Below are 8643 nucleotides of genomic sequence, written 5' to 3'. Positions count from 1 at the left end.
GAAGCACGGTATACACGTGATAATTAATGCGCTTGCTTTGTTTCGGGCAGCCGTGATAATGAGATTTCGACGTGGTTGGTGTTGGGAAGAGATGCTCTGAGGATAAGGCGGACCTTTATTTGACGTGTCATACTTGTATTGTCAAAAATAGTTACTGGTCTGTGTGATTGGCGTGTGAAATTAGAAAAACGTGGAACTGTACTAAGAAAAAAAAAAAAAATTATTAAATAAATACATCAAATAAACAAATACTCTCTCCATCTGAAAAATAATTAAACATCTTCAAAATTATAACTCACGGTTCTTAAAATATTTAATTATTTTAGGATGAAAAAAATAACGAGAATTAGAAAAAATTTATTCGTGGGAGATTGACTTTCAAATAAGATATGTGACTAAATTGCTTTAACTTAAAAAAATAAATAAATAAATAAGAAACTTTTGAATTTGAAATACAAGTCATCTAATACTCATAAAATTTTACTAATAAATACTATAATTTGTTGAGTACAATAATGACACAAAGGCTTACTCCACGGAGAAACTAACTTTTTTTTAAAAAAAAAGACAAATGATTTTACTATTTTACCCTTATATAAACAACCTCTTTTTGAAAAAAGGTCACTCGTTTGTTTGTTGCACGGGGAATACCAGCAAAGAGCTCAAGCTTTGGAAAGACAGACCTCTCTCTAATGGCTAGTCAAATATTGTCTCCTCCTTCATGGCTTATCCTGATCAGCCTCACTTGTGCTCTACTTATTAGCTGCATCATAGCATCTGATGGAGATCAAAAGGCATGTGTGTGTGTATATATATATATATATATATATATATATATATGATTCATATTGCTTTTAATGTTTTTAGAGCTTTGATCATTATGCTATAAACAAGGCTTGTTAGTTGTATTGTCAACAAACTTCATCCAAAAATATTACTTTTTATAAAACGAATATGTTGATAGTGAGATCTCGTATATTAGGGTACATCTCAGTTACAAGGATTATACTAAAGATATGTATTTGAGGCTGCATTGCGCTAACACACGCAGAATATATACCGAGATCAATTATTTGATCTTGGTTTTGAAAGATCAATTTCTAGAACTCATGATCATTTCGTTGTGGCAGGTTTACATTGTGTACATGGGTGACCGCCCCAAGGGTCATCTCTCTGCATCATTCCTTCATACGAGAATGCTACAGGAAGTTGTTGGCAGGTCACTACATCTACATATACTCTTATATATATATATATATCTATAGATATATATATATATACCATAACATTAACATGTCAAAAGGCAGTGGATATATAGTAACAACCTAGGTGGCTCCACCTTTCCCAAAAAAAAAAAAAAAAATCGTAAGGGGGCTCCATAACACGGCAATCACATAATTGAACATGGCCTGCTTAATGTAATTTCTTGTCACATTTGCATTGAATCCAACTGGCACAAACTGTTAAACATGAAGGGTACGGTTGTTTGGATGTTAAATATTTTATTGAAAGTAATTTTTTTTTTTTTTTTTTTTTTTTCCTGATGTTTGGTTATTTAAAATTTAAGTAAAATATTTAGTGGGTAAAATATTTTATCAAAAATAACTTGTGCTTTTGTTCTATGTTTTTTTTTTCAAGACATTTGTCAAACACTATAAGATAAAATTAATAAAGATATTGAAGTTAACCAAAATGTTGATGTGGATATGAAAAAATATTTTTTATTTTTCAAACTATTATTACCACTTTTGTATATGTAAATACCACTCTTGTGTATAGAAATATCATTTTATACACATAAGTATCACTTTTTGTATACACAATTACTATTTTTGTGCAGTACCTAATGACATGGTCTACTTTATTTTTTTTAAAACATCAAGACTTTGACCCCAAGTATAAGTCCATAACACTATATATCATCCCATGTTCTAATTCCTGCATTTGCTAAGCAAACTGTGGTTGTCTATAAATATAATCAACTACAGTTAATATGTCCAAAAAGATGACAATATGATCTCCCACAATAAAATGGACATACATCCCAATACATCTAAACATAAAAAATAAAAAAAACAAAAAAATAAAAAATAAAAAATAATGTTGGAAGTTTGAAATTTACTTCATATTATTAACTAACTTCTTTATATATAACTGGATACATTTAACAGTAGGGCATCAGAATCTTTACTGTATAGCTACAAGAGGAGCTTTAATGGGTTTGTAGCAAAGCTGTCAGAGGAAGAGAAGGAGAAAATAGCGAGTGGGTGATTTATAATTTTCATTTAATTAAGTAATATATCCCATGTTTGTTTGTCCTCTCCTAATTAACTCTGCTTCTAACTTATGAATTAAAAAATTGCAGGCATGGAAGGAGTAGTGTCAGTGTTCCCTAATAAAAAGATGGAACTCCACACAACAAGGTCATGGGACTTCATGGCCTTCACACAACAAGTTCCAAGAAGCCCAGTTGAAAGCGACATCATTATTAGAGCGCTTGACACTGGGATTTGGCCTGAATCTGATAGTTTTGATGGCACGGGAATTGGTCCGATTCCAAGCAGATGGAGGGGCTCTTGCCAATTCTCCTCAACAGATTTCATTTGCAACAAGTACATACATACCCCAGCTATAAATTATATGAATTCATGGATAGATATATATACATAATTAATTGCTTGTGCTGCCACTAAGATTTTGAATACTTTGCAGTAAAATTATAGGAGCTAAATACTTCCATATAGGTGGACCAATCCCTGCAGCAGATTATATTTCACCAAGAGATAGAAATGGCCATGGGACACACGTTGCATCTATAGCAGCAGGGCGCATAGTGAACGACGCAAGCTTATTAGGGTTGGGCAAGGGTACAGCAAGGGGAGGGGTTCCCTCGGCTCGGATTGCTGTGTACAAGGTATCTTGGACTGATGGGCATTCAGATGCGGATGTCCTTGCAGCATTTGATGAAGCAATTGCTGATGGAGTTGATATTATATCAATTTCTATGGGAAGTCTTACCAACAGAAATTACTTTGAAGATCCCATTGCCATTGGAGCATTCCATGCTATGAAGAAGGGAATACTAACATCCAATGCTGCCGGTAATTCAGGTCCTGATCCTGAAACCATCAGAAATTACTCACCGTGGTCTCTCTCAGTGGCTGCTAGCACCATAGACAGAAAGTTTGAGACAAGGGTTCAGTTGGGCAGCAATATGATTTATACGGTGAGCAATTATTCTTATTACCATATATATTTAATCCTACTCAGACTTCCAATTTTTGAGGGACATCTGTTTGATTTATGTCATCTAATGAATTTGTCTTTTGAATGTGCTTTATAAACGCTCTTTTGACATGTAGGGAGTCTCTATAAACACTTTTGTGGTCAACTATTCTTACCCTCTAGTTTATGCTGGGGATGAACCGAATACTCAAGCGGGTTTTAACGGAGACCATTCCAAGTAAGAAAAGAAATGTTGATAGATTTTCTCAAATTGAGGATTGGAAAATGCATTAAAAATGATCATGAAATGCAGGTATTGCAACATCCCAAATTCATTGAACATACTTTCAGTTAGTGGCAAAACCGTTCTATGTGAAAAAGATAGTGACGGATCAGTAGCATTCCACGCGGGTGCAGTCGGTACCATAACGACGTCCGATGGAGGCATTGGAGATTCTTACCATTCTTACCCTTTGCCTGCCTCCTACTTGGGCTTGAACGATGCCACTCAGGTTTTTAATTACATAAGATCAACAAGGTACATAGACTTGAAGCCAATATTTTTTCTCTAAACACAACACATTTAGTGACTTCGATAGAACTACTTACTCCACAGTAGTCCAACCGCAATTATAATGAAGAGTATCGAGACTAGAGACCAATTGGCTCCATATGTTGCTTCATTTTCATCAAGGGGGCCAAACCCAATTACAAGGGACATTCTCAAGGTATGTCTCTCTCTCTCTCTCACACACACACACACACATATATATATGTTCTGGTTGTAAATTGCAATACTTTGTTTGATCTTGTGCAGCCTGACTTAACTGCTCCTGGAGTGTCCATTGTTGCTGCTTGGTCACAGGGTACCAGTGTGACAGGAATTCAGGGAGACCCAAGAGTAGTTCCATACAATATAATTTTCGGCATATCCATGGCTTGCCCACATGTAACTGCAGTAGCTACCTATGTGAAATCTTTTAACGCTGGATGATCTCCTGCTGCTATTAAGTCTGCTCTTATGACAACTGGTAATTAAATAATAACTAATTTCTCTTAAGGTGTGCTATCAAGCAATCCCAAACAAAAATAAAGTAAATATTAGTGAAGACTATTAATGTTATGTATTAAAATACATCCATTATTTATAGCTAACATGCCCCTGCTTCTTTTGTTCTTTGTAGCGCTTCCAATGAGCAGTGTTACTAATCCTGATGCTGAGTTTGCGTACGGGGCAGGTCATATTGATCCATTAAAAGCAGTAAAACCTGGTTTAGTATATGATGCCGGAGAACTTGACTATGTGAAATTTTTGTGTGGCCAAGGTTATAGCACCCAGTTATTGCAAATTGTCACTGGAGACAGTAGCAGTTGCTCTGCAGCCAACACTGGAACTGTTTGGGATCTAAATTATCCTACTTTTGCTCTGACTTCTCAGACTAGACAACCCATCACTCGTGTCTTCCACAGGACGTCACAAATGTTGGTTCACAGGTGTCCACTTATAGGGCAACTGTGGTAGCCCCCACAAGCCTTCAAATCCAAGTTGTGCGTAATGTCCTTACTTTTAATTCACTAGGTCAGACACAGTCCTTTGTGGTTACTGTCACAGCCACATTTATAGATAATAATGTAATTTCAGGGACATTGGTGTGGTCTGATGGTGTGCATCAAGTGAGAAGCCCCATTGTGGCACATTCTTCTTTTGTGACACATGTTTCCTCTTGAAAATTTATATATGCTTGCACTATATATAAACTCTTATGTACGAGCATGTTTCTTAGCTACAAAATGAAATAAAAGAGAAGTATGGTGTGTTTTGGATCACAATGAAGAAATTACCTACTTTATTCATGGATAGCTAGCCAGTTGGAATATTTCAAGTATATACAACGGTAGAAAAGCAAAAAGGATCAATTATATAATTTGTGAATAAGCCCCAAGTCAGAAAATAAGCTCAGAATGACAACTTGTAATTGACCAAACTTTCTAAGAATTGGTATGAGGAGCCATCTTTCTTGAGACAAAGATCTACCTTTTCCTTCAAACACGTTATTGTCTTTCTCATCTCTTCCCCTTTACTCCCCGCCATTAGTTTTCTGATTACTCTTTCTGTTGAAAATAAACTTGATTTTAGAATTTTAGTAGCAATTAGTATTTTCAAGTGTATATTTGGTATACATGATGCATGTGTGCATTTTATGTTAGTGGGGTAATAAATAGTCTTGATGGAGAAGATTATATAAGATTAAGAGGTATGTGAATTAAGCCTCCTAAATACTATGTTAGTAACAGTTATACTACTAATGGTTATGTTAGTGGGATAGGAGTTATGGACATTTAAATGTAATTGGTTACATAAGTCTAATCCTATATAAACTCATGTAATGGACCTACTTTATATGTGAGTAGAAGAATAAGTTGGGAATAAGTGAAATAATATATTTCTTTCTCCATTTCTTTTCTAAATTATAGTCAGTTGTATTTGTTTGTCTAGCCCACTTATTTCCAATAAAGTGGTATCAGAGTAAAAGCCAACAAATTAGTATCAAAGAAAAAGCCAACAAAGTAGTATTAGAGCCATATTTCATGTTTAGAGACTAGATGATCCTGAATGCTTGAAGATTCAACATTTTGAAAAAAACATGTTTCTCCTTGATGATGATGAAGAAGGGAAAATGTATTTTCTTAGTAAGAAGATGATGTTCACTAATTACAAGAGAATAAGAATCATCATGACTTCATACCTCAAAGCATGTGATTTGTGGGATGTTGTTGGATTAATGCCAAAGAATGGCATATCCGACATGCTTCATGTGAAGAAAGAAAAGAAGACATTGGTAATATTGCGAAAGGCAATGCATCAAGAAATTTGGGAGTATTTTGGAGAATCCAAAACTCCAAGTTATGTTTGGAAGATGCTCAAGACTATTGCTTCCAATCATAAAGGTGAATCACTACCCATGGAGTATTAGGTACATTGCTTTAAGGATTATGAGTTTATGAAGGCTAATTATGAAAGTTTAGAGGATAAATTTGTGGAGAAAAAAAGGCATATAATGCAAATCAAGTTGAAGAATTTGAAGAACAACTTGAAATGGTGAATGAGGAAGAGGTAAAGAAAGGTGTTGAAGAAGAGATTGAAAAAGTTGAGGAGAATGAAGTTAAAATAAAAGATAAAGAAGAAGAAAGTGCTAAAGAAGATGCACAAGTTGATGGAGTTAGTGAGTTAACATCTTCAAATATGGTTACAAAATTCACCTTCAAAGATGTTATATTTGATTTATTTGATAAAATTGTGATTTATTTATATTCATCTCAATTGGAAAACGAAATCAAATATTATGATAATTGTGTTGTTGTGAAGAATGATGAACTTCTTTGGAAGAAAGTTACTCCAAAGAAATATGAGATTGAAGCTCAAGATGATAAGAAATTTTTAAATTATTTTTTAAAAAATAGTTCGGAGAATTTTGTAATTGACACAGGTTGGGTGAATATAGAATTATTTTTTGACTCTAAAGAAGAAACAAATGCGAAGTTGAAGAGTCATAAAAAATTCAAGAAGAAAAAAGATAGAAGGTGCTTTTGTATAAAGAAGATGCTATATGATTATGTGAAGACATCAAACAAGCATTTGAAGATTTTTCACAAGCTATATACATCAATGGAAATGCCAAGAAGATTGTTGCAGTTGAACAAGGTGGAACTCAAGACAAAGTAACAAACTTTTGATCGAGCCCCCAAGATCAATAAGAAGCTTACTTTCAAGTTACAAAATCAAGTTTAAATGTGGGTGTTAAAAATAAACTTGATTTTAGAATTTTAGTAGTAATTAGTATTTTCAAATATTTGGTATACATGATGTATGTGTGCATTTTATTTTAGTGGGGTAGTAAATGGTCTTGACAGAGAAGGTTATGTAAAATTAAGAGGTATGGGAATTAAGCCTCCTAAATACCATCTTAGTGGGAGTTATACTACTAATGGTTATGTTAGTGGGAGTATTGGGAGTTATGAACATTTAAATGTAATTGGTTATATATGTTTAATCCTATATAAACTCATGTGTAATGGACCTATTTTATATGTGAGTAGAAGAATAAGTAGGGATTAATTGAAATAATATTTCTTCCTTTATCTCTTTTCCAAATTATAGTAAGTTGTTTTTGGTTGTCTAGCACACTTATTTCCAATAAAGTGGTAAAAAAAAAAAAAAAAAAAAACAAAAAACAAAAAACAAAAAAAAAAAAACAAAAAAAAAAAAAAAAACTTTCCACCTCTCTCCTCCCTCCTCTCTCCATCCAATTCTCCAATTGTGTCCCTAACTCTCCAAAAGATGCATGGCATTCACCAGCTGGTACTCGCCGAAACAAGGGGAACAAATTATTGGAAATCCTTCACAGATGCTCGATCTCTAATGTTGAATTCTATCCGTTGAGTCCAAAAGTCTCAGGATGAACCAGCAATTATTGTTGGGAATCTTCATTATGGATATGATAGAGATTGTTTATATAATCGGTCCACACTTGTCCTAAAATTGGGACCAGTCGACTTTGTTTTGAAGTAATTGATGTACTTGTTGCTAGGTGGAAGAGAAAGCTGGTGGTATACGCAAGTATATGAAAGATGAGTGTGAAGCATGTAGACAAAGGAGACGATGCAGATTCACATGCAATTCCACTTCTTCTCCTCACGTTGATGAGATGGAACCACCTGTAGTATAATACAAGCAGCCTCACCTTCACATGATGAATTCTTATTTTGAACCTGTAATTCCAAGGAATAATAGAACAAATAAAACCTTACGATTACGCCAAGGCAGTTAAGTCTATAATAATACCAACAATAAATTAATGATCAAGGATGTGAGAGGTGTGTGGAATCGTCAATCATATATATTCAACCAATATCAAGGCGTTAATTATTGATTCAGGATGTGGATGGTGCATAGAATTACTCTCGATCGAGTACTGGCCAAATCTGGTGTGTTTGATGGAGAATAATAAGATTTTTTCCTTGGCTGACATAACACATTAAATCTTGTCTTCCACACACTGATTTCTTTGAAACATTTCAACAAGTCATTTCACCTTTCGGATAGCTTCAAATCATGTTTTAAACCATGAGAGTCTCGAATGATTTTTTATTAAGTTTATTAGGTTCTATCCAATTGTGATCCTACTAATTCTGGAATCGACATACAGTGACTATTTTATTTTTTTTTAAGGTCCTTTCCTGCATTTCTTAAAATTTTCTCATTTAAAAAAAAAAGATAATAACCCAAACAAGTAACACATAATTATGTCAGGTCAAAAGTAATGTTATTAGTACTCAGTAAAGATTAATTATTAAAACGATGAGATATAACTAATTAAGCTCTCAAGAAATTCATATGATGAGCCACCCTTCTTAAAT

General features: G+C 33.9%; 1 pseudogene; it reads left to right on the top strand.

Annotated features, from left to right (window-relative positions):
* The first annotated feature begins 657 nt into the window (after positions 1 to 657).
* Positions 658 to 5047, top strand: LOC132270878 (cucumisin-like; annotated as a pseudogene).
* Positions 5048 to 8643: the final 3596 nt, after the last annotated feature.

The sequence above is a fragment of the Cornus florida genome, unplaced genomic scaffold, assembly GCF_030987335.1.
Source record: "Cornus florida cultivar Cherokee Brave unplaced genomic scaffold, ASM3098733v1 CherokeeBrave_3.0.0_Hap2_Chr08, whole genome shotgun sequence".
NCBI classification, from domain to species: Eukaryota; Viridiplantae; Streptophyta; class Magnoliopsida; order Cornales; family Cornaceae; genus Cornus; species Cornus florida.
This window is presented reverse-complemented; position numbering and strand designations above follow the sequence as displayed.